At 44.4% G+C, this 27,344-nt stretch overlaps 1 protein-coding gene and 1 long non-coding RNA gene across 2 annotated transcripts in view; both read left to right on the top strand.

Annotated features, from left to right (window-relative positions):
• The first annotated feature begins 713 nt into the window (after nt 1-713).
• On the top strand, nt 714-2,161 carry LOC134223191 (uncharacterized). The gene is made up of 3 exons (XR_009982477.1): nt 714-801; nt 866-1,063; nt 1,129-2,161. It is a non-coding gene; the product is annotated as an uncharacterized LOC134223191 (long non-coding RNA).
• Nucleotides 2,162-3,262: 1,101 nt separating this feature from the next.
• The window catches only part of LOC134226061 (whirlin), a 596,096-nt gene continuing 572,014 nt past the window's right edge, over nt 3,263-27,344 (top strand). Inside the window, exon 1 of the mRNA XM_062706580.1 lies at nt 3,263-4,149. The gene's annotated coding sequence lies outside the window, so the exon portion shown is untranslated. The remainder of the gene's footprint in view (nt 4,150-27,344) is intronic.

Below are 27,344 nucleotides of genomic sequence, written 5' to 3'. Positions count from 1 at the left end.
ATACACACACACACGCACACACGGACAGACAGACATTTGTTCAGCTCATCGAGCTGAGTCGAATGGTATATAACACTATGGGTCTCCGGGACTTCTATCAAAAGTTCGAATTTGGAGTGAAATGATAGCCTTTCGGTACAACTTTGTTGTACGAGAAAGGCAAAAATAAGTAAGTTAGTAAAAGTATGGAGGAAAAGAGAGCGGTTTTGCTGCACTGCTTTTCAAGGCACCACGACATGATGTCCTTTGAATCGCATCTGTAAAACCAATGTGTCAATTTCGGATTATATGTGACGGCACTAAATAAAAATAGTCAAAAATCGCGACAAGATCACATATCCGAGGGAAGGTAAAAATAAATGTAGATAATACAAAATGTAAAAACTATAAGGTATAAAATGTTTGGAACCAGAAAACAATTTCTTATGCTCAGCGGGTTGGATTGAGTGATATTTACGGTTTTGTGATACGAAATTTCTACACAGAGAAAAAAAAAGTTGGGATTCCAACATTTTTCTAATATTATTTTAACAATATGAGAAATTTGGTATTTTTAAGAGTTAAAACTTTTCAGTCAAATGCTAAATTGATTGATTTGAAAGTTTTTTTTCTGTTTAAAGTTTTGATTTTTACAGTCAAAACTCTCAGAATAAAAATTTTAAAATAATCAAACAAACCTTAACATTTCCCAATTTTGGCAACACTGATAGAAAGAAATAATTTAACTGGCAGCTCACGACCTGTCAGTGACAGTTGTGAAAAATTTCTCGAGAAAATAATTTCCAACATCGCCGCCGTATGGTAATTAGGATTTTCTCCATAATCTATTGATATACCTTCAGTAAATACTATTTTGCTTTTCCAGGGAGGAATTGCAACATCGTACGTGTTGCTTTATTGTGCGGAACGGATGGATCTCGGGATGTATACAATTTTTTCGACAGCCGGAACACACTTTTAAAATCTGCATGTGTTGTGTGGACTCTGGACCTGTGGGCTCTTCGATCCGAAACCGCCATTTATGGCTAAACGTCCTCATACGAACTGATCCACGAGCAGTGAAGTAAGTAATTTCATTACTAAACGGGTGATTTTTATTTTTATTTAATGGGTTCATCATTTAAACAGTGATTCCGTCGTCGGTCGGTGAAACGCCAACAGTGAAAAGTTGTGAGCCTGCGCTGGGCCTATTTGGCTTTGTGAAAACTGCGGAAGTGAATTGATTTCGTCGGGGGCAGATGAGCAGCGCAAAACTGGCTCCACCAGCAGCATTAGCAGCAGTGGCAATGACCACGAATGACTCGGTCACCGCTGCTGCCACCGCCAAACCCAACCAGCAGACGACAGGGTCACAGAGCCATCAGCAACGATCGTACGGGAAAATCGTTCTAACGCTGGAAAACTGTCTTCTCCCGGAGACGAAGCTCGATTTGACGCCCTCGCAGGTGGATGGATTGGATGGCGAGACGGAAATTGACTTGCGAATATTGGGCTGCGAGCTGATCCAAACGGCCGGGATTCTGTTGAAACTGCCCCAGGTGAGTTGCAGCTAGTGGATAACAGCAGTTTGTTTGGAAAAGAGGGCGCCGGTGTGGAGAAATTCGGTCGTTTGTAATCGTTTTTCCCATGCCAGAAGGTTGATCAGAAGGTGGTTCCGTCGTCGGTCGGGCTGCGGATATCCTGGTGCTGATTCGTTACCAACCTCTAAGTCAGAACAGAAGACCCCAGGGCCAAACGGAGGCAGAGACTCGTCTCACTGGAAGAGAAGACAAAATCATGCCCGTGGTGATGATGATGTGGTGAGTTCCATCACAGACCGCAATATGGACTAACCGGAGAGGTCAAAATTTATTCGATTTTTGTGCTGATGGCACAATTTTGCCTATTCGAACCGAGCCGACGACGGAATGAAGAACAGCAACAAAATTCAAGTGCAATCAGCTGACACCCGAGGACCAAATTGTGGATGTGCTGATGAGCAAGACGGACAGCACGAACCACAAGACGCAGTTGCCTATTCGGCAGGCACCCTTGTCGCAGACCGGAAAAGTTGCGGTTACAGTGCATCGCAGTTGCCGGAGAATCATATGGCACAAAGGTATAATCAGCTGATTCGGGACCATAATTATCCTAATAAATAACAACTCATCTTATAATGAAAGAAAAGACAATAAAATGATCAATTTTGAACATATTAAATTTTATTTGGGCATATTTACTTGAGTAAAATAAAAATGAAGAACTACTACTACTACTTGTATTGAAAGCGTATTCCACTTGTTGTATTGAAAGATCAGTAGTTGATTCAAAAGTAAAATACAAATTTAGTTATGAAAGAAACCTGTTATTTTGAAAAGTTGGCTCTTGTTGAAGTTCTTACCGATGTGACAATTTTTGCATTGGTAGATTCAACAATCTCATACTTTCTACTGAAAATCACTAATTGGTTTTCTTGGTTTTACCAACGTTTCTTTTAATTTTACCAACGATTTTTTTTTGTGTGTACTCAAGCGATTTGTACTTAATGATAAGATAGAAATAACAAGCAACGGGTAATTTGAAAGCTCCTTTCTATTTATATACACACAAAAGCAGAATTTTATCACTGTTATCCATTCAAGAAAAATAAGCTCCCTTCAAAGTTTCTTCGGTTGGCAGTACCGGCTGTCATCATTGCCATGACATCCCGTTTTCCTCTCTGTCATTTCCCGTAACCTAGGTCCAGCGGGAAGTGATGGTGGTGTGGTGGCCTCCAATGTTCCACTCCGACAACAATAACAAACTCGTAAAACCCCCAACCGAGGGGTGGCTCTCCGCTGTTGTTTGACAGTTTCTTGGAAAATGCGACCTGTGGAGAGGGATGAGCGTAACACCGGAACTCTCCTGCTCTGTGGGTTTTCCTCAACAAATTTTCTCGATTTTCATCGCCGATGCATGGGGAAAGACCACCGTCAGCCATCATGGAATTTTGCTCGCACCAGTTCGAGGTGGAATGTCCTACGGGAAAGACACAAACGCACCGTGCTGGATTTGTGCATACCCACCATTTAAAGTGAGGAGTTGATTTTCCTTAAAGTTTTTCCAACCAAATTTGGAAAGTGCGCCTCAAAATGGTTGAAGAATACGGTTGATCGGCTGACGAAGAGTGCTTTTTCCGATGGTCGAAAATGTGAAACATCCTGCTAGAGGGAGGATGTGCTCCGGGAATTGCCTCTTTTCCGTCTGGTGTGGTTCCGGGAAATGGACGACAAAGTGAAAAGTCTGAACCGTCAAGGACCGCTCCCTTGAAATTGGACGGACGAGCAAGGAAATCAGCATTATCGGCAGTAGCAGTAGTAGCAGCAACGATAAGTGCTTCTTTCGCTAACTTTTACTTGCTGGTGGGATCAGGTTTTGAACAATCGAGAAAGATTTGCACGTCTCGCGAGGGGCGACACGTCCTTCAGGGTGTGAAAAAATGCGTAAAAGCAAAAATGAGGGTAATTAAATTATAGAAACAAAAAGAAAAATTCTGCCTTTATTGAAGTGAAACCAAGAGTGAGGAGTGAAGCTTAGTGGGGTGGTGAAAGCGAAAAAATAGCAAATTTTCACGATGAAGTTCCATTTGCGTCTCGGTTGTGGTTGTGTTGGTGGATAGTGCTGAAGGCGATGGTGTGGCAGAAGGCACGGCTCATCCCGAAGAGCAAGGACATCAGTCAGTGGGCGGTACGGGAAGGTACTGCCACCTAGTGCCTGGTGAACCGTGTCATAATTCTCGAGGTGCAAAAATAGTGACGACTCAACGTAATGGGTTGAGAAGGTCGATTGGCGAAGACCTTTCGCGAAGCACCTCTGGGTCAAGTAACACACCTTCGCAGCTTGCTGGCAGAGCCACTCGCTGCTTGGTGCTGGTGAAGGAATTTTGCGTTGAGTCAACATCTCACTGAGAGCTGGTGTGTGAGTGCGCTCCCCATCAACGATTGTAGAGACGATGTGATTGTATAGTGAGAGGGGGAGTATTATTTTTTTCTCGGTTCGAGTATCGAAGGAAAGCGTATCGGAGACTGTAAACGAAAGGATTATGTCGCGTGAAAGAAGTGGTCATTTGCCATAATCCCGTGTTGAGAATGGTTACGGTAGAACGCCGAAAGCGAGGCTTTTGTTGAGAAGGTAAGCACAGGGGTATATTACATCCATTGAATAGCTCTTATTTGCGAATCGTGGTAAAAAAATGTAAGCTCTGAGATTTCTTTGCAGAGTATCACTTCAAAGTATTGAAAGTAGTTTATATTTAAAACTAATCCATAATGAGAATGGTATATCTTCGATGAGTATATCTTGAACGAAGTCTTCGGGCCTTTTTATCAAGAACTATGAAATTTGAACAAATAACATTTGTAATGCTTGGACTTTTACATCTCTCAATAACCAAAATTTACTTTACAAATCGGATGCAACAGCAACTGGTATATTTTAAAAGTGCAATCTTGAACTTTATATCAATTGTTTCCTGTACCTTTTTTTTTAATTTGCCGATATGATACCACATTTTAAGCACTGCGAGTGTGGGCAGTTGGCGGAAGAAGAATGTGTTACATCTAAGGGAGATTGTTACAACGCTGGCTACATAAGGACAAGCGAAGCACGATGCCATCCGGCGCCTAAAGACAAAATCCGATCAGGTGTCCAAGGTGCTCAAAAGAAAACAATGTTGTTTAACCATTATGAGTTTGTATAGCTGGAAGCAAAATTGTGGTGATTCTTGTACCTGAGCTCACGAAAACGTAATACACCCAATAATTTTATTCACGCAGTATAGCCATATATAGAGATTACTAAGGTATCTAAGCAGTGGCTCCAGGTCCCCACAAATCTTATGTACCAAAACCAACCCTTTTCTACATTTTGGGGCCCCCACAACCTGTTGGCCCCGGGGCCCCCGTCCGACTAAATCTGGCCCTGTATCTAAGGTTGAGAATTCGGGCTTGATGTCTTCACAATTGAACCTGAATACCAAGCTCCGTCGACAATGCCATAGAAAATCGATATACAAATGTGTATACCAGAAATTAACAAAGAGCAGAGAAAATAGTCTATTAGCATGCACTCCGTCAAAGATTCTTCCCGAATCCTGCCGATAATTTCTTGAAAATCCTGCCGAAGATCCTGTCAGCATCGCTTCGCTTAGAATTCTGACGAGGATTCGTTCAGTATTCTGCCGCAGATTTCTTAAGAATCCTGCAAAGAATTCATTCAAAAATCTACCGAGGATACGTTCAGAATTCAGATACGTTCAAAATCTTCACGAGATTCTAAAGAAATCCTAGACAGGATTTCTGCAGGAAAATCCTTCAGAATCCCGTAATAAGCTTCTTCTTTCAGAATCCTGTCAAGGATTCCTCAAGGATCCTGTCAAGGATTCCTCCAGAATCCTGTCAGGGACTCCTCCAGAATCCTGTCAAGGATTCCTCCAGAATCCTGTCAAGGATTCCTCCAGAATCCTGTCAAGGATTCCTCCAGAATCCTGTCAAGGATTCCTCCAGAATCCTGTCAAGGATTCCTCCAGAATCCTGTCAAGGATTCCTCCAGAATCCTGTCAAGGATTCCTCCAGAATCCTGTCAAGGATTCCTCCAGAATCCTGTCAAGGATTCCTCCAGAATCCTGTCAAGGATTCCTCCAGAATCCTGTCAAGGATTCCTCCAGAATCCTGTCAAGGATTCCTCCAGAATCCTGTCAAGGATTCCTCCAGAATCCTGTCAAGGATTCCTCCAGAATCCTGTCAAGGATTCCTCCAGAATCCTGTCAAGGATTCCTCCAGAATCCTGTCAAGGATTCCCCCAGAATCCTGTCAAGGATTCCTCCAGAATCCTGTCAAGGATTCCTCCAGAATCCTGTCAAGGATTCCCCCAGAATCCTGTCAAGGATTCCCCCAGAATCCTGTCAAGGATTCCTCCAGAATCCTGTCAAGGATTCCTCCAGAATCCTGTCAAGGATTCCTCCAGAATCCTGTCAAGGATTCCTCCAGAATCCTGTCAAGGATTCCTCCAGAATCCTGTCAAGGATTCCTCCAGAATCCTGTCAAGGATTCCTCCAGAGTCCCGTCGAGGATTCCTCCATAATCCCGTCAAGGATTCCTCCAGAATCCTGTCAAGGATTCCTCCAGAATCCTGTCAAGGATTCCTCCAGAATCCTGTCAAGGATTCCTCCAGAATCCTGTCAAGGATTCCTCCAGAATCCTGTCAAGGATTCCTCCATAATCCTGTCAAGGATTCCTCCAGAATCCTGTCAAGGATTCCTCCAGAATCCTGTCAAGGATTCCTCCAGAATCCTGTCAAGGATTCCTCCAGAATCCTGTCAAGGATTCCTCCAGAATCCTGTCAAGGATTCCTCCAGAATCCTGTCAAGGATTCCTCCAGAATCCTGTCAAGGATTCCTCCAGAATCCTGTCAAGGATTCCTCCAGAATCCTGTCAAGGATTCCTCCAGAATCCTGTCAAGGATTCCTCCAGAATTCTGTCAAGGATTCCTCCAGAATCCTGTCAAGGATTCCTCCAGAATCCTGTCAAGGATTCCTCCAGAATCCTGTCAAGGATTCCTCCAGAATCCAGTCAAGGATTCCTCCAGAATCCAGTCAAGGATTCCTCCAGAATCCTGTCAAGGATTCCTCCAGAATCCTGTCAAGGATTCCTCCAGAATCCTGTCAAGGATTCCTCCAGAATCCTGTCAAGGATTCCTCCAGAATCCTGTCAAGGATTCCTCCAGAATCCTGTCAAGGATTCCTCCAGAATCCTGTCAAGGATTCCTCCAGAATCCTGTCAAGGATTCCTCCAGAATCCTGTCAAGGATTCCTCCAGAATCCTGTCAAGGATTCCTCCAGAATCCTGTCAAGGATTCCTCCAGAATCCTGTCAAGGATTCCTCCAGAATCCTGTCAAGGATTCCTCCAGAATCCTGTCAAGGATTCCTCCAGAATCCTGTCAAGGATTCCTCCAGAATCCTGTCAAGGAATCCTCCAGAATCCTGTCAAGGAATCCTCCAGAATCCTGTCAAGGATTCCTCCAGAATCCTGTCAAGGATTCCTCCAGAATCCTGTCAAGGATTCCTCCAGAATCCTGTCAAGGATTCCTCCAGAATCCTGTCAAGGATTCCTCCAGAATCCTGTCAAGGATTCCTCCAGAATCCTGTCAAGGATTCCTCCAGAATCCTGTCAAGGATTCCTCCAGAATCCTGTCAAGGATTCCTCCAGAATCCTGTCAAGGATTCCTCCAGAATCCTGTCAAGGATTCCTCCAGAATCCTGTCAAGGATTCCTCCAGAATCCTGTCAAGGATTCCTCCAGAATCCTGTCAAGGATTCCTCCAGAATCCTGTCAAGGATTCCTCCAGAATCCTGTCAAGGATTCCTCCAGAATCCTGTCAAGGATTCCTCCAGAATCCTGTCAAGGATTCCTCCAGAATCCTGTCAAGGATTCCTCCAGAATCCTGTCAAGGATTCCTCCAGAATCCTGTCAAGGATTCCTCCAGAATCCTGTCAAGGATTCCTCCAGAATCCTGTCAAGGATTCCTCCAGAATCCTGTCAAGGATTCCTCCAGAATTCTGTCAAGGATCCCTCCAGAATTCTGTCAAGGATTCCTCCAGAATCCTGTCAAGGATTCCTCCAGAATCCTGTCAAGGATTCCTCCAGAATCCTGTCAAGGATTCCTCCAGAATCCAGTCAAGGATTCCTCCAGAATCCTGTCAAGGATTCCTCCAGAATCCTGTCAAGGATTCCTCCAGAATCCTGTCAAGGATTCCTCCAGAATCCTGTCAAGGATTCCTCCAGAATCCTGTCAAGGATTCCTCCAGAATCCTGTCAAGGATTCCTCCAGAATCCTGTCAAGGATTCCTCCAGAATCCTGTCAAGGATTCCTCCAGAATCCTGTCAAGGATTCCTCCAGAATCCTGTCAAGGATTCCTCCAGAATCCTGTCAAGGATTCCTCCAGAATCCTGTCAAGGATTCCTCCAGAATCCTGTCAAGGATTCCTCCAGAATCCTGTCAAGGATTCCTCCAGAATCCTGTCAAGGATTCCTCCAGAATCCTGTCAAGGATTCCTCCAGAATCCTGTCAAGGATTCCTCCAGAATCCTGTCAAGGAGTCCTCCAGAGTCCTGTCAAGGATTCCTCCAGAATCCTGTCAAGGATTCCTCCAGAATCCTGTCAAGGATTCCTCCAGAATCCTGTCAAGGATTCCTCCAGAATCCTGTCAAGGATTCCTCCAGAATCCTGTCAAGGATTCCTCCAGAATCCTGTCAAGGATTCCTCCAGAATCCTGTCAAGGATTCCTCCAGAATCCTGTCAAGGATTCCTCCAGAATCCTGTCAAGGATTCCTCCAGAATTCTGTCAAGGATCCAGAATCCTGTCAAGGATTCCTCCGGAATCCTGTCAAGGATTTCTCCAGAATCCTGTCAAGGATTCCTCCAGAATCCTGTCAAGGATTCCTCCAGAATCCTGTCAAGGATTCCTCCAGAATCCTGTCAAGGATTCCTCCAGAATCCTGTCAAGGATTCCTCCAGAATCCTGTCAAGGATTCCTCCAGAATCCTGTCAAGGATTCCTCCAGAATCCTGTCAAGGATTCCTCCAGAATCCTGTCAAGGATTCCTCCAGAATCCTGTCAAGGATTCCTCCAGAATCCTGTCAAGGATTCCTCCAGAATCCTGGCAAGGATTCCTCCAGAATCCTGGCAAGGATTCCTCCAGAATCCTGGCAAGGATTCCTCCAGAATCCTGGCAAGGATTCCTCCGAATCCTGGCAAGGATTCCTCCGAATCCTGGCAAGGATTCCTCCGAATCCTGGCAAGGATTCCTCCGAATCCTGGCAAGGATTCCTCCGAATCCTGGCAAGGATTCCTCCGAATCCTGGCAAGGATTCCTCCGAATCCTGGCAAGGATTCCTCCGAATCCTGGCAAGGATTCCTCCGAATCCTGGCAAGGATTCCTCCGAATCCTGGCAAGGATTCCTCCGAATCCTGGCAAGGATTCCTCCGAATCCTGGCAAGGATTCCTCCGAATCCTGGCAAGGATTCCTCCGAATCCTGGCAAGGATTCCTCCGAATCCTGGCAAGGATTCCTCCGAATCCTGGCAAGGATTCCTCCGAATCCTGGCAAGGATTCCTCCGAATCCTGGCAAGGATTCCTCCGAATCCTGGCAAGGATTCCTCCGAATCCTGGCAAGGATTCCTCCGAATCCTGGCAAGGATTCCTCCAGAATCCTGGCAAGGATTCCTCCAGAATCCTGGCAAGGATTCCTCCAGAATCCTGGCAAGGATTCCTCCAGAATCCTGGCAAGGATTCCTCCAGAATCCTGGCAAGGATTCCTCCAGAATCCTGGCAAGGATTCCTCCAGAATCCTGGCAAGGATTCCTTCGAATCCTGGCAAGGATTCCTTCGAATCCTGGCAAGGATTCCTCCGAATCCTGGCAAGGATTCCTCCGAATCCTGGCAAGGATTCCTCCGAATCCTGGCAAGGATTCCTCCGAATCCTGGCAAGGATTCCTCCGAATCCTGGCAAGGATTCCTCCGAATCCTGGCAAGGATTCCTCCGAATCCTGGCAAGGATTCCTCCGAATCCTGGCAAGGATTCCTCCGAATCCTGGCAAGGATTCCTCCGAATCCTGGCAAGGATTCCTCCGAATCCTGGCAAGGATTCCTCCGAATCCTGGCAAGGATTCCTCCGAATCCTGGCAAGGATTCCTCCGAATCCTGGCAAGGATTCCTCCGAATCCTGGCAAGGATTCCTCCGAATCCTGGCAAGGATTCCTCCGAATCCTGGCAAGGATTCCTCCGAATCCTGGCAAGGATTCCTCCGAATCCTGGCAAGGATTCCTCCGAATCCTGGCAAGGATTCCTCCGAATCCTGGCAAGGATTCCTCCGAATCCTGGCAAGGATTCCTCCGAATCCTGGCAAGGATTCCTCCGAATCCTGGCAAGGATTCCTCCGAATCCTGGCAAGGATTCCTCCGAATCCTGGCAAGGATTCCTCCCGACTCCTGGCAAGGATTCCTCCACAATCCTGTCAAGGATCCCTCCAGAATTCTGTCAAGGATCCAGAATCCTGTCAAGGATTCCTCCAGAATCCTGTCAAGGATTCCTCCAGAATCCTGTCAAGGATTCCTCCAGAATCCTGTCAAGGATTCCTCCAGAATCCTGTCAAGGATTCCTCCAGAATCCTGTCAAGGATTCCTCCAGAATCCTGTCAAGGATTCCTCCAGAATCCTGTCAAGGATTCCTCCAGAATCCTGTCAAGGATTCCTCCAGAATCCTGTCAAGGATTCCTCCAGAATCCTGTCAAGGATTCCTCCAAAATCCTGTCAAGGACTCCTCCAGAATCCTGTCAAGGATTCCTCCAGAATCCTGTCAAGGATTCCTCCAGAATCCTGTCAAGGATTCCTCCAGAATCCTGTCAAGGATTCCTCCAGAATCCTGTCAAGGATTCCTCCAGAATCCTGTCAAGGATTCCTCCAGAATCCTGTCAAGGATTCCTCCAGAATCCTGTCAAGGATTCCTCCACAATCTCGTCAAGGATTCCTCCAGAATCCTGTCAAGGATTCCTCCAGAATCCTGTCAAGGATTCCTCCAGAATCCTGTCAAGGATTCCTCCAGAATCCTGTCAAGGATTCCTCCAGAATCCTGTCAAGGATTCCTCCAGAATCCTGTCAAGGATTCCTCCAGAATCCTGTCAAGGATTCCTCCAGAATCCTGTCAAGGATTCCTCCAGAATCCTGTCAAGGATTCCTCCAGAATCCTGTCAAGGATTCCTCCAGAATCCTGTCAAGGATTCCTCCAGAATCCTGTCAAGGATTCCTCCAGAATCCTGTCAAGGATTCCTCCAGAATCCTGTCAAGGATTCCTCCAGAATCCTGTCAAGGATTCCTCCAGAATCCTGTCAAGGATTCCTCCAGAATCCTGTCAAGGATTCCTCCAGAATCCTGTCAAGGATTCCTCCAGAATCCTGTCAAGGATTCCTCCAGAATCCTGTCAAGGATTCCTCCAGAATCCTGTCAAGGATTCCTCCAGAATCCTGTCAAGGATTCCTCCAGAATCCTGTCAAGGATTCCTCCAGAATCCTGTCAAGGATTCCTCCAGAATCCTGTCAAGGATTCCTCCAGAATCCTGTCAAGGATTCCTCCAGAATCCTGTCAAGGATTCCTCCAGAATCCTGTCAAGGATTCCTCCAGAATCCTGTCAAGGATTCCTCCAGAATCCTGTCAAGGATTCCTCCAGAATCCTGTCAAGGATTCCTCCAGAATCCTGTCAAGGATTCCTCCAGAATCCTGTCAAGGATTCCTCCAGAATCCTGTCAAGGATTCCTCCAGAATCCTGTCAAGGATTCCTCCAGAATCCTGTCAAGGATTCCTCCAGAATCCTGTCAAGGATTCCTCCAGAATCCTGTCAAGGATTCCTCCAGAATCCTGTCAAGGATTCCTCCAGAATCCTGTCAAGGATTCCTCCAGAATCCTGTCAAGGATTCCTCCAGAATCCTGTCAAGGATTCCTCCAGAATCCTGTCAAGGATTCCTCCAGAATCCTGTCAAGGATTCCTCCAGAATCCTGTCAAGGATTCCTCCAGAATCCTGTCAAGGATTCCTCCAGAATCCTGTCAAGGATTCCTCCAGAATCCTGTCAAGGATTCCTCCAGAATCCTGTCAAGGATTCCTCCAGAATCCTGTCAAGGATTCCTCCAGAATCCTGTCAAGGATTCCTCCAGAATCCTATCAAGGATTCCTCCAGAATCCTGTCAAGGATTCCTCCAGAATCCTGTCAAGGATTCCTCCAGAATCCTGTCAAGGATTCCTCCAGAATCCTGTCAAGGATTCCTCCAGAATCCTGTCAAGGATTCCTCCAGAATCCTGTCAAGGATTCCTCCAGAATCCTGTCAAGGATTACCCCAGTATCCTGTCAAGGATTCCTCCAGAATCCTGTCAAGGATTCCTCCAGAATCCTGTCAAGGATTCCTCCGAATCCTGACAAGGATTCCTCCGAATCCTGACAAGGATTCCTCCGAATCCTGACAAGGATTCCTCCGAATCCTGACAAGGATTCCTCCGAATCCTGACAAGGATTCCTCCGAATCCTGACAAGGATTCCTCCGAATCCTGACAAGGATTCCTCCGAATCCTGACAAGGATTCCTCCGAATCAATCAAGGATTCCTCCAGAGTCCTGTCAAGGATTCCTCCAGAATCCTGTCAAGGATTCCTCCAGAATCCTGTCAAGGATTCCTCCAGAATCCTGGCAAGGATTCCTTCGAATCAAAGCAAGGATCCCTCCGAATCATGGCAAGGATTCCTCCAGAATCCTGGCAAGGATTCCTCCAGAATCCTGGCAAGGATTCCTCCAGAATCCTGGCAAGGATTCCTCCAGAATCCTGGCAAGGATTCCTCCAGAATCCCGGCAAGGATGGCTTCAAGATTCGTTCAGAATCTAACGAAGGTTTCCTTCTGCCATGAAGGAGAGTTCTGCCATGGATTCCCTTAGATTCCCGCCAACGAATTGCGAGTAATATTAAACATCAGGCAATTTAGGTATTTTACGAAATCAGGTGCTTCTTCTGCCGTTCCGAAAATTTCGCGACAACAAAGGATGTGCACATCAACATCAATAAGACTATGCTGGACGTGGTTGAACTCGATTCCCGGTCTGGCCTAAGAAATTTCGGGCTTGGAAAAAATATTATAACACGATAACACGCCACATGACTTACGAATATGTTTACTTGGCCTAGAAACCTCGTAGAAAATACTTAATGCGAAAAGAAATAATGCGAGCCAGCCGCAAGCAAGCGAAAAAATAAGAACGTAACCAGAGACAATCGTTTTCTAAGGGATCCCCTCAACATTTTGGAGAGCTTTTTTCTTGTCCATTGTCGTAACAATGGAAACAACGCAGTGGCTTCGATTGCTTTGCAATGTTCAAACCCACGAGCACCGGTATCCAGCGATATGGATATCTCGTATTTTCTCTCATTTGGATTAGTTTCAGATCAAGTGAATCCTTCCCGAGATACTATTTCGTTTTAGTTTCGCGCTGAGCTCATCTGAATTCTAATTTTTACAAGAACCGATTCTTTCGATTCTAGGTCTATTGCTTTCGTATTTTCACTACTTACTTTTCCTTGATCATTCCAAAGCTGGTAGCATATTTCCTCGACTAACACCTCACAGGAACTGTCTATTTTAAGTGAATCGTGTTTCGAGTTGACATCGGCCTTTTCTGACACCTTGGGCTGCTTTTTTTCTGGGCTCAAAAAATCGTATGTTCAATTTCTATGACTGTGTCAGGATTGTATTGCAACAAGACAGACCAGAGATTCAGCTGATTGCAAAATGACCGCTGAAGTTGCTTTTCGGGGTAAATATTAAAATAAATTATAATATTTTAATATTTACGCTTACCTGAACCGGAGATAATCACACAGAGGATTGCTTTATATTTTCCTCTTATCAGTAAGTAATTCATACTAAAAAATGTTTTTAGTTTAGATTTAGTGGCTGGTGGAGAACGAGTTTAAAATAATGTATACTATATGTGACTACATGTTGTCAATTCCACTGCAGTCTGTCAACAGCTGGTGGAGTTCACATTTTCATCCGAATAAGACAGAAAAATCGCAAAAAAAAACTTCCAATTGTGTAATGTATTGTATAATTGAGTGTGTTGAGAATCTATACAACAATGATAAATCCTAAATAGTTATAACTATTCTACCGATTGGAAGAAACATCATTCAAATTTGAATATCAAAATAAAATTTGAAAATCAAAACAAATCGAAGCGCATTTCGTAATCATCTCCAACAATGTTTAACACAGTTCTAACAAGCATCATCTCTTTTTATTTACAACTTATCAAGTATATTGCTGTCTTGAGCAAATTGACATGCCAAGTTTCAGGTTGATTATTCAAATAACAGGAACGTGGAAGTACTTAAGTCGTTATCCGGAATCACCACCTGTCAACACAATTTTTATAATTTTTAAAAGCTTGAAAAATTGAAGTAATAATAAAGGACTTTTCACATTAACTCGAAACTTCGGGTAGCCCGGGGGGGTAGTCTCTCTACCACTGCATCCAACAAGATCAATTACCGTCGTAAATCATAGCATGACTGTCCTCCATTTCTGCTATGAAATCCACCATGGGTTTCCTACGTTGACGCGTCACCAACCAAGACCGAAACCTCCCTCAATCTATATCAGCGTAGAGCATTTTCCCCTTCCCACACACAGCGCACCGCGCCCAGACGGACGGCGCCGAATGGGCTCCCCGCCCGGTGGAAAACGGAACTGTAGAAATAATAGCCCTAGTCAAAAACAGGCAATTTCCATCCTACCCACGGAGGCACACAAAAAGCTCCGGCCGCCAGCATCATCAGCAGCACATAAGCCTACATCATGGGACTTCCTTGGAACGAACTCTTTTCTTCGTTGTGTTATTTTTTTTGCTCGGTGCAAAAGCACACATCTTCGCTTCCGTTATTATGTGTAGGCATCACCATGGGCAGTGTAGTGCCATAGAGCAAACCAGTTCGAACCTCGAACTATGACGACCGGCGAAGCGAGCGCTATCTTGGTTGGGCGCCGGATCGCAGCGCAAAAACAACCAACAACTATAACATAGGAAAAAAAAACTAATAAAAACTGGCAGATAAAAGCCTTCGAAATTTATAAGCTGGGAGGTTCTTGCAGAGCAGGGCCACCCTCTCAGTGGTAGGGGGAACAATTTGAGGATTGAAAGCATGGCCGAGAGCATTATTCATACATTAAGAAACTGGGGGGAATCGATTTAGATTGCCGTTCGGTGAAGCCGAGGATCGAATTTGGTTGTTTTCTATTCAAGGATTTTTTTTGTAATGCAATTCGATTTCATTAATTCAACTGTCTATCGGGAACAAATTTAAATTATCAATAATTAAAACTCATTGAAGTAGAACTTCGTAATCGATGAACTGTTCGATGCGACCTAAACGGTTTTGCGAATCAAAAGTTATTTTGACGTTGATTGATTATGAGCACTTTGAGCAGCAGCAGAGTAAGTGCGTTGCCATGAACGAAAATGTGAAGATCTGATGCGTCCTGGCTTGATGAGCCGTATCTAGAAAAATAAGACCTTGTTCAACTCCTTCAGTACCTCTTCAGAAATCCGATGTTCCCAATTTTCATTAGTTCGCAACGCATCCAGAATTAATATTTTTCCTTTTATGACCAGCAATTCCACTGAGTTTAAAGTATCGTTGATCTTCATTAGGAAGCTAAGCATCACGCTTGTTCACCTTTCAGATCGTCATGCACGTTTAGAAGCAGAAAACATTTTCAACCGTTAACCTTGAAATTTACATTAACTACTCGAAACAATTCTGGCTGTTTATCGAAAAAAATTTGACCGTAGGTGGATTTATCTATCTGAATCGGTTGGATCGGTTTGACACCTTATTCCGAATGAGGAACCCCACCCCGCCTACCGATAAATCAAGCCCTAGCCACAGAAGCGCGCGAGCTACTGGTGTACATTTTTTCGACAGTTTGAAATGACATTTAGAAAATTCAAATATATCCCTCTATTAGTTGCACTTACTTAGTAAAGATTATAAAATCGTTTAGATGGAGTAAAATCAAAGAGCAGAGTTTTTCACATTGAGCGTAGGAATCGTCTAGATTCCGTAGCAGGGTTAAGAGAACTGAAACAAACTTATGAAAAATATCTGGTGTGGCCAGTGCGAAGGCGGGAGATGACTTGCTGGTTCCTGAGACTGGGCATGTCGTTCCAGGGTATTGTGGATCCTTCTACCTTGACGATTTTCGTGATCAAGGCTTTAACGTCATCTAACGGGGAACTGATGCCGTAAAACTGAAAAGATGCTGCACAGTCCGACACCGTTTGGTTGTTCCAAGGATACTTGTTCTGTCTAATAGTCGAACAACGAGGCCCTCCGATAATACTAAACGATTCGCGCCGGAGTGTCTCTGGCGACCACAAGCAGGACGTCGTCCGCGTAGAAGAAGATGTAGATGTTCTTGGGAAGGCCATTGAAAACCCCGATAGTTGCAACTAGAAACAGCTTTACTGTCAGAACTGACTCCAGTGAGACCCAAGATCCAGAGGGACCAGCGGTAGAGGAAGTTATGAACAAAAGCTAGAATGTTACCCAAGGCGTGTGTATGGGGGACCTTTATGACAAAAAATGAGCATCGCCAAAAATTTCACTACCTGAAAATATAACTCTTCAGCTTTCATTTCATGACTATTTGAAAACAATTCTACCGAGTGCCCAAAAAATTTTTTTTCTCTTTGACTGAAAAGGAACTTTTTAGTAAGAAAACCATCGATTATCTATTGCGTCCCCTTCAAAAATAAATCCATGGATTTTTTTACAATCATCATATAAAAACTTTATTTATTTATTACCAGACTAAGGTCGGAGTGGCCTGTGCTGCACATAAAAGTCTTCTCCATTCAGCTCGGTCAATGGATGCACGTCGCCAACCACGCAGTCTGCGGAGGGTCCGCAAATCGTCTTCCACCTGATCGATCCACCTTGCTCGGTGTGCACCTCACCTTCTTGTGCCCGTCGGATCGTTGTCGAGAACCATTTTCACCGGGTTACTGTCCGACATTCTGACTACGTGCCCGGCTCACCGCAGTCGTCCGATTTTCGCAGTGTGAACGATGGATGGTTCTCCCAACAGCTGATGCAACTCGTGGTTCATTCGCCGACCATCCGCCATCTGCACCCCACCATAGATGGAACGCAGCACTTTCCTTTCGAAAACTCCAAGTGCGTGTTGGTCCTCCACGAGCATCGTCCAGGTCTCGTGTCCGTAGAGGACTACCGGTCTAATGAGCGTTTTGTAGATTATCAGTTTGGTACGGCGGCGAACTCTATTCGATCGGAGCGTCTTGCGGAGTGCAAAGTATGTACGGTTTCCAGCCACGATGCGTCTCCGAATTTCTCTGCTGCTATCATCTTCGGCAGTCACCAGTGAGCCCAAGTACACAAATTTCTCTACCACCTAGATTTCATCCCCACCAATGCAAAGTAGCGGTGGGTGGCTCACATTGTCTTCTCTTGAACCTCTTCCTATCATGTACTTTGTCTTCGACGTGTTGATGACTAGTCCGATCCGCTTAGCTTCCCTCTTCAGTCTGATGTAGGCTTCCTCTGTCTTCTCAAAGTTACGTGCCATAATGAAAATGTCGTCGGCGAAGCCAAATAGCTGAACGGACTTATTGAAAATTGTACCACTCGTGTTAATCCCTGCTCTTCGTATTACTCCCTTCAAAACGATGTTAAATAGCAGACATGAAAGACCATCACCTTGCCGTAACCCTCTGCGGGTTTCAAAGGGACTCGAGAATGCCCCTGAAACTCGAACTACGCACATCATCCGATCCATCGTCGCTTTGATCAACCTTGTAAGATTATCCGGAAATCCGTGTTCGTGCATTAGCTGCCATAGCTGGTCCCGATCGATTGTATCATATGAGGCTTTGAAGTCGATGAAAAGATGATGTGTTGGAACGTTGTATTCACGGCATTTCTGCAGTACTTGGGGAATGGCGAACACCTGGTCCGTGGTGAAGTGTACGCCCATAAATCCCGCCTGGCACAGCCCCACGAACTCCCTTGCAATTGGTGCTAGTCGACGGCATAAAATTTGGGAGAGTACCTTGTAGGCGGCGTTCAGCAATGTGATTGCGCGGTAGTTGCTACAATCCAGCTTATCGCCCTTTTTGTAGATGGGACACACGACACCTTCCATCCACTCCTGCGGCAAAACTTCCTCCTCCCAAATCTTGGTAATGACCCAGTGCAGCGTTCTAGCCAGTGCCTCACCACCGTGTTTAAATAGCTCTCCTGGTACACTCACAAAAAACTCCGCATTATATTCATGAGTTTACACATGGATTTTTGCAATGGGGGTAGCGAAATGGATTCCATATTTTCGACACATATATTCCATGCGTCCACATGCATTGCATGTACGTTCACACATACTTCCCATGTGGGTCATAGTATCCATGTGTGAATTTGTATGCAAATAAGTATGTGCCGACGCATGATATGCATATTTCAAAATACATGGATTTTTGCCATAAAGTATGTGTCGATTTTCCTGAGTGTAGTTGGTCAACCCCAGGGGCTTTGTTGTTCTTCAGCCGGCCAATATCCTCCTGGATATACTGGAGATCCAGTGCCGGTAAAATCATGTCCTGCGCGCTCTCCCAGGTCCATCACCATACCGCCATCTTCGTCTGCCACATCGCCATTCAGGTGTCCTTCGTAGTACTGCCGCCACCTTTGGATCACATCACGCTCGTTCGTAAGAAGGTTCCCGTTTTTGTCCTTACACATATCAGGCTGGGGCACGTGGCCCTTACGTGATTGGTTCAACTTCTCATAGAACTTTCGTGCGTTATTAGCGCGGTACAGTTGCTCCGTCTCTTCACGGTCTCGATCTTCCGATCTTCGAGTTTTGTCTGTTCAACGCCTGTTTATATCGTGCCTCATTCGCCCTCGTGCGGTGTCGCAGCAATCTCGCCCATTCTGCATTCTTCTCTTCCACTAACTGCTCACATTCGCCGTCATACCAGTCGTTTCTCTGATCCGGGGGCACAGTGCCAAGTGCAGCGGTTGCGGTGCTACCAATGGCGGATCGAATATCTCTCCAGCCATCTTCAAGAGACGCTGCGCCTAGCTGCTCTCCCGTTGGGAGTGCCACTTCCAGCTGCTGCGCGTGCTCTTGGGCTAGCCTACCGTCTTGTAGCCGCCCAATGTTAAGCCGCAGCGTCCGACTTCGATGCGTGGTGTACACCGTCGAGAGTTTTGAGCGCAGGCATACTGCAACGAGGTAGTGGTCGGATTCAATAATCGCACTGCGGTAAGTGCGGACGTTTGAGATGTGGGAGAAGAATTTACCGTCGTCGATTAGAACGTGGTCGATTTGGTTAGGTGATCTTCATGTGGCCTTGTGGATATTTTTGCGGGGAAAGAAGGTGCTTCGGACTACCAGTCCGCGGGAGGCTGCGAAGTTTATGCATCGTTGGCCGTTGTCATTCGATACGATGTGCAGACTATCCGGTTCGATGTCCGGTCTATACATTTCCTCCCTTCCTACCTGTGCGTTCATGTTACCGATGACGATTTTGACGTCCTGCAGTGGGCATCCATCGTATGTCTGCTCTAGCTGTGCGTAGAACGCTTATTTCTCGTCGTCGGGTCTCCCTTCGTATGGGCAGTGCACGTTGATGATGCTATAGTTGAAGAAACGGCATTTAATCCTCAGCTTGCACATCCTTGCGTTGATTGGCTGCTACCCAATCACACGATGGCGCATCTTACCCAGCACTATAAAGCCGGTTCCCAGCTCGTTGGTGGTGCCACAGCTTTGGTAGAAGGTAGCCGCTCGATGCCCGCTTTTCCACACTTTCTGTCCTGTCCAGCAAATCTCCTGCAGCGCCACGATGTCGAAGTTGCGGGGATGTAATTCATCGTAGATCATCCTGTCGCAACCTGCGAAACCTAGCGACTTGCAGTTCCATGTTCCAAGCTTCCAATCGTGATCCTTTATTCGTCGCCTAGGTCTTTGCCGATTATATCGAGTCGCATTATCTCTTATATTGTTCGTAATTATTGGTTTTCCAGGCGGCTTATTGGGCCTGCGCAAACCTCCTGTCTCGTCGGAGGGCCGTCGTGTCAGGGCTGTTTAGCGTCCCACCTAACACCAGGACTTGGGCTTGTGCGCTTTGAGCGGCACACGGTCGCTTTGGCGGAGCCTACTTGCGGATTCATGCAGCTTTTTATAGGAATTTAACAGGGCCCGCTGTCAAATCCCACCACATTCTAGGCAAGCCCCAGAACTCGCAGAAGGCCTGAAGAGGGATCGTCAAGCCCTTGGACATAGTCCCTGCTGCCCACAATGCCAGACACATACAGCTAAGTAATCAGAAAGCTGATCCTAAATTGTCATATTCCCCTAAAAAATAATCGATTTTGTTTATTATTAGGGGAACATGTGGTAAAATGAACACGTTAAGGACTTGCGTTTAATTTAATCATAAAACGAGGATAATTTGCTAGTTTTACCACTTGGTTCAGCAATTTAACTCATATTCTTATTGCACTGAACTTTTTTTTCGCTAATAAACATTGTTTTAAATAGTTTTTCATCGAAATAAAAAACATCGAAATTTCGTATGTAGTGCGGGTAAAATGAACACTGCCTGGTGGTAAAATGAACATCGCTTCTAAACCCCTTTCGAAACATTTTATTTTCTTTTTTTTAACTCTAGCACTGTGTGTATAACTAGTTAGGATTATGATAGCCATTTAAAAAATCTGGAATAACTTTTGAAAAGCTTTTAATTATCAATATAATAAAAAGAAGAAAAAAAGTTTTGAAATATCAGTTGTTTTTAAATTAAATTTACTTATTCAAAGTTTTATCTTGGTTATTTGATATGGTTTGTTTCTTGAACTTCCGCTTCACAATTGCACATCTTTTATCATAAATTTGTGAAAATTTAATACAAGTGTTCATTTTACCCCCATACGTGCCTTGTGATAAATAACTCTTCCTGTAACTATATATGCAAACCAATAATTTTACTATTTACCCCTGCAACATCTTTGTGAAGGTTGTCCTATTTGCCGCTGTGATTAGAACAGGTTTGAATCAATGTTATTATTAATTTATTAAGAATTAAAGCTTGCGGAAAAATGGTTAAAAATTACATCAGACCCTATTTTTACGGCATCTTTTGATATTTTGGATAGTAATAGCTATTCGTTCGGTCTCAAAACCAAAATATTAGCTCAGGTACCATATTTTATTTCGAGGAAAACTTGTGCATGATTAACATACGCCTAAATAGTGTTTTAATATAAATATAGCCAGCTGTTCATTTTACTACCTCTTCCCCTAAATGTGACTCAGAATAGGGGAAAGTGGGGAAACATGGCCATCCTAAGTGGTAATCATTTTAAAATAGAGACACTCCTTAGAATACTGCTGATTTGTCCATGAAATACTTTTATGATGACCTGCCTTTGACATAAGTATCAATAAACATTGATTAATGACGTTTCAATATCTTAAAAAGTGGTTTTAAAAACGAGCAATGGGTCATGTTTTTAACATAACCGCGAGTAGACGTAGGACTTGTATAAACGTAGCGTATTTACATTTAACTTCTAACTTTTGGATCTATGGAGTTTGATTATAGGTATTGATATTGGAAATGACAGCTTCCATGCTGTGGAGAATTATTAGCAATTTGTTTATTCAAAGCTTCTAGGAATAAAAAAATCTTTTTGCTAACATGCGTGCTTACTGCTGGAAAAATCACAACAATAAGAAACAAGTCAAGGAGCAGTAACCCTACTAAAATAGAGGAAGTACTGCTATTACGTCAACGAAAAATTATTGAATGTTTTGATTCAAAGCTCCAAGTCTACGTCAAGTTTGATAATATAATTTCTCAGAAAATGAAAAACAAAGAATAAGATAATGGAGCTTGGCAGAAGGAAGGTCGTGCGATATGTGCCATCACAAATATTGCTCGCTTTCAAATCGACTTCTATAAAAACATTCTTCATGCCTGCCGTATCCTAACGGAACTATCAATTCTATACTTTCGCCACTAATGCTATCATGAACATGTACGTCCAAGTTTGGAAGATGATATTAGCATTTCCATATCAAGATAATGTTTATTTAAATATTCTTCTGGAATTGCAGACTTTTTTGAAACATTTACATGTAATACAGCAAAATTTTCTAATCTAAAATCGATTAATTTCATTTAATTGATTTAGTCTACATCTAAACAGATAAAACTGAATCAACAATTTGACGCCACAATACACGGTTCAAGGCCGCATCTCTCCATTCTCGAATAAGTCTCACGCTCGTCAAGTCGTTTTGCACCTGGTCTGCCCATCTCGCTCGCTGCGCTCCACGCCGTATCGTACCTGCCGTATCGGAAGCGAACACCTTATTTGCAGGGTTGCTGTCCGGCATTCTTGCAACATTTCCTGCCCATTGTACCCTTCCGGATTTAGCTTTCTGGATACTGGGTTCGCCGTAGAGTTGGGCGAGCTCGTGGTTCTCTCTTCGCTGCCACACACCGTCTTCTTGCACACCGCCAAAGATGGTCTCAAGCACCCGACTCTCGAATACTCCGAGTGCTTGCAAGTCCTCCTCGAGCATTGTCCATGTTTCATGTCCGTAGAGGACTACCGGTCTTATTATAGCGTCTTGTACATGACACATTTGGTGCGGTGGCGAATCTTTTTTGACCGGAGTTTCTCCTGGAGCCCGTAGTAGGCCCGATTTCCACAGATGATGCGCCTTCGTATTTCACGACTGACATTGTTATCAGCCGTTAGCAAGGTATCCCCGTCTATCGTAACATTGCTTCCCAGGCGGGCCCTGTCGCGCTCGGTTCCGCCCATAAGCATGTACTTTGTCTTCCACGCATTCACCACCAGTGCAACTTTTGTTGTTTCACGTTTCAGGCGAGTGTACAGTTCTGCCACCTTTGCAAATGTTCGGCCGACAATGCCCATGTCATCCGACTGGATCTGTTGAAAATCGTACCCCGGCTGTTACACCCGGCTCTCCGCATGACACCTTCTAGCGCAATGTTGAACAACAGGCACGAAAGTCCATCACCTTGTCTTAGTCCCCAGCGTGATTCGAACGAACTGGAGTGTTCGCCCGAAATCTTCACACAGTTTTGCACACCATCCACCGTTGCTTTGATCAGTCTGGTAAGCTTTCCAGGGAATCTGTTCTCGTCCATAATTTTCCATAGCTCTACGCGGTCTAACCTGTCGTATGCTGCCTTGAAATCAACGAACAGATGGTGCGTTGGGACATGGTATTCACGGCATTTTTGAAGGATTTGCCGTACAGTAAAGATCTGATCCGTTGTCGAGCGGCCGTCAACGAAGCCGGCTTGATAACCTAAATTTTGATAACTATAATCTAAAATGGATATTAACACTATTGCTGATTGTGCATCTTTAATTGCTAGTGCCTTCTGCGAATAAATGAAAGTAATTATTTTGGTCAAATTTTTATTTTCATCAATGTAGTTGATTTTGACGTAGGACTTGCGTCTTTCTTTACTATACTGGGTGTTATTTAGATTTTTGGAAATCGAGAGCGTTACGCTGAAAGGGAAGATTTTGAACGTTATTAGCGCCTTTATCTTTTGATGGATTCTAAAGATTTATATATCAATCGACTCGGACACTCTCCAGCAATTTGCATATTTCATTGATACTCAATATTATTAACGACAAGCTATTGGAAATTTCAATTCCAGCACCAAAAATTTCATATGTAACCAATCCCGTGCATTCCTAACACCTCTAATTACTATTCTGAGTCGCTGCACTCTAATACGTAATTCTACGTTAATTTTGCGGTCGTGTCTCTGATACAACCTTCTACTTTTTGTCATTCTTTGCTTGATGATGGTTGGATGCAATATTCATGTATTTTTAAATGCATGATTCAAAGAATATATGAAGGATCTCCAGGAGAAAATATCGAATTTGGGAAGAGTTCCTGAAGCAAATTCTGGAGTTCCTACTTTCAATTTGCATTTCAATTTGCAAGGAGCATCTAAAGAAATTTGAAAAGGAATGTTTAGATTTATTGCCAAAGTAATTTCCGGAGCCTCTTTTAAAGGGATTTCTGGGGGAGCTTCTGAAGGAAAGCTTTAAGCAGTGCCCAGAGGAACTTTTGGAGAAAGCTAAGAATGTTGGAAATTTCTTCAGAAGCTCCTTTGGAAATTGCTTCGGAAATTCGTTCAAAAATTCCTCAGGAACTTCCTGAAATTTTGTTCGAGAGCTTTTAAAGAAATTCATGAGATAATTTCTTGAAGTATTCCTAAATGAATAGCCGAAGGAATTCTTGCAGAAATTTCCGGAGATCCAAAATTTTTCCTAAAAAAATCATAAACGAATCCATTCTTGGATTCATTTTCGGAGAATGTTTTGAAGAAATCCCTCCGGGAATTTATGAGAGATTTCCAGAAGTAGGCTTCAAAGTAATTTAAGAAATAATTGCTGGTGAAGTTTATAAAGGAAGAACTACCATACTCCAGGTAGTAAGAAGAAATTTTCTAAGTAGTCTGAAATGAGAATTTTGGAGGTTTCTTCTGAAATACCTGTAAAAGTTCCATTCCAAATTTCCAAAATATTGTTCAAAAATTCCTTCGAAATTTACTTACGAAAAAATCCCTCTGATTTTTTCAAATTCCTTTTAAAATTTATTTAGAAATTCCATTCCTATAGAAATTTCTCCTGTACATCCTCCAGAAATTCTTTCGGGAATTTATCCACAAATTTCCTCTAGGAGTAAATTAAAAAATCTGTTACTCATTTAACACGTACGTCCCCAACCCCCTTTTACGACAAAACTCAAAATTCAAAATCACGCAGCTCAGCCAATTTCTGACGGATTTTCAAGCAATCTTCTGGAATCGATCACAAAATTCCTATAGTTTTAGGAACCGAAATCAATTTTTGTCCAATGGCCATGGTTCCGGATATATTCCGGGGAGTACTGGGGTTACCTCCCTCCCGGAAAAAATGGTCACTGGCAGATCGGCTTCGAAATCCATCGTGCGACATGTCAAACTTCATGATTTTGCAAAACAAGTACACTGGAGTACATTTAGGCGATTTTCGATCGAATTGGCCACCCTCCGGGTACTTCCAGGGCCAGGTTCCCTTGGGGAAGTGGCCAATTTTCATTCGCTCTTGGAACCCATCTTGCGACATATCAAACTTCATGATTTTGCAAAACAAGTACACTGGAGTACATTTCGGCGATTTTCGATCGAATTGGACACCCTCCGGGTACTTCCAGGGCCTGGTTCCCTTGAGGAAGTGGCCAATTTTCATTCAATCTTGGAACCCATCTTGCGACATATCAAACTTCATGATTTTGCAAAACAAGTACACTGGAGTACATTTCGGTGATTTTCGATCGAATTGGCCTCCCTCCGGGTACTTCCAGGGCCTGGTTCCCTTGGAGAAGTGGCCAATTTTCGTTCAATCTTGGAATCCATCTTGCGACATATCAAACTTCATGATTTTGCAAAACAAGTACACTGGAGTACATTTCGGCGATTTTCGATCGAATTGGCCACCCTCCGAGTACTTTCAGGGCCAGGTTCCCTTGGGGAAGTGGCCAATTTTCATTCGCTCTTGGAACCCATCTTGCGACATATCAAACTTCATGAGTTTGCAAAACAAGTACACTGGAGTACATTTCGGCGATTTTCGATCGAATTGGACACCCTCCGGGTACTTCCAGGGCCTGGTTCCCTTGAGGAAGTGGCCAATTTTCATTCAATCTTGGAACCCATCTTGCGACATATCAAACTTCATGATTTTGCAAAACAAGTACACTGTAGTACATTTCGGCGATTTTCGATCGAATTGGCCTCCTCCGGGTACTTCAGGGCCTGGTTCCCTCGTGGAAGTGGCCAATTTTCGTTCAATCTTGGAACCCATCTTGCGACATATCAAACTTCATGATTTTGCAAAACAAGTACACTGGAGTACATTTCGGCGATTTTCGATCGAATTGGCCACCCTCCGAGTACTTCCAGGGCCTGGTTCCCTTGGGGAAGTGGCCAATTTTTATTCGCTCTTAGAACCCATCTTGCGACATATCAAACTTCATGATTTTGCAAAACAAGTACACTGGAGTACATTTCGGTGATTTTCGATCGAATTGGCCTCTTTCCGGGTACTTCCAGAGCATGGTTCCCTTGGAGAAGTGGCCAATTTTCGTTCAATCTTGGAACCCATCTTGCGACATATCAAACTTCATGATTTTGCAAAACAAGTACACTGGAGTACATTTCGGTGATTTTCGATCGAATTGGCCACCCTCCGGGTACTTCCAGGGCCTGGTTCCCTTGGAGAAGTGGCCAATTTTCATTCGCTCTTAGAACCCATCTTGTGACATATCAAACTTCATGATTTTGCAAAACAAGTACACTGGAGTCCATTTCGGCGATTTTCGATCGAATTGGCCACCCTCCGGGTACTTCCAGGACCTGGTTCCCTTGGGGAAGTGGCCAATTTTTATTTAATCTCGGAACCTATCTTGCGACATGTCAAACTTCATGATTTTGCAAAACAAGTACACTGGAGTACGTTTCGGCGATTTTCGATCGATTTGACCACCCTCCGGGAAGTACCCGAAGGAAGCAGGGCCTGGTTCCCTTGGGGAAGTGGCCAATTTTCGTTTACTCTTGAAATCCACCTTGCGGCATGTCAAACTTCATAATTTTGCAAAACAAGTACACTGGAGTCCATTTCGATGATTTTCGATCGAATTGGCCACCATCCGAGTACTTCCAGGTAGACCTGTGCGCTGATTGAAATTTAACCGGCGGTGGCGTGATAGATCATTTTCAGCCAGCGGCGTCACGCCGTTGGTGATTGGCGGCGGCGTGGATCGGCGTGAACCAGTTTCAAGCGCCAAAATTTATTCAGAAGTTCCTCCAGAAATTCATCCAGAAGTTCCTCCACGAGTTTTTTTAAAAGATCGTCAAGAAATTCCTTTGGACATTCTTCCAGATATTCCTCTATAAGTGCCTCTGGGAAATTCTTCCAGATACTCCTCCCGGATATCGTCTGGAAGTTCCTTCAGGAAGCTTCTCCAAGAATTACTCCAGGAATTTCTCCGGAAGTTCCTCCAGGAATTTCTCCGGAAGTTCCTCCAGGAATTCCTCCGGAAATTCCTCCAGGAATTCCTCCGGAAATTCCTCCAGGAATTCCTCCGGAAATTCCTCCAGGAATTCCTCCGGAAGTTCCTCTAGGAATTCTTCCGGAAGTTCCTCCAGGAATTCCTCCGGAAGTTCGTGCAGGAATTCCTCCGGAAGTTCCTCCAGGAATTCCTCCGGAAGTTCCTCCAGGAATTCCTCCGGAAGTTCCTCCAGGAATTCCTCCGGAAGTTCCTCCAGGAATTCCTCCGGAAGTTCCTCCAGGAATTCCTCCGGAAGTCCTCCAGGAATTCCTCCGGAAGTTCCTCCAGGAATTCCTCCGGAAGTTCCTCCAGGAATTCCTCCGGAAGTTCCTCCAGGAATTCCTCCGGAAGTTCCTCCAGGAATTCCTCCGGAAGTTCCTACAGGAATTTTTCCGGAAGCTTCTCTAGGAAAACCTCCAGAAATTCCTGGAATTCCAGGTGGCCAATTCCAGTTTTACGGAGGAATTCCTGGAGGAACTTCCGGAGGAACTTCCATAGAACTTCCTGGAGGAACTTCTGGAAGAGTTCATGGAGAAACTGCCGAAAGAAAT

The sequence above is a fragment of the Armigeres subalbatus genome, chromosome 3, assembly GCF_024139115.2.
Source record: "Armigeres subalbatus isolate Guangzhou_Male chromosome 3, GZ_Asu_2, whole genome shotgun sequence".
Classification (NCBI taxonomy): Eukaryota; Metazoa; Arthropoda; class Insecta; order Diptera; family Culicidae; genus Armigeres; species Armigeres subalbatus.
Note: the sequence above shows the minus strand (reverse complement) of the source record. Positions and strands in the feature narration are given on the sequence as shown.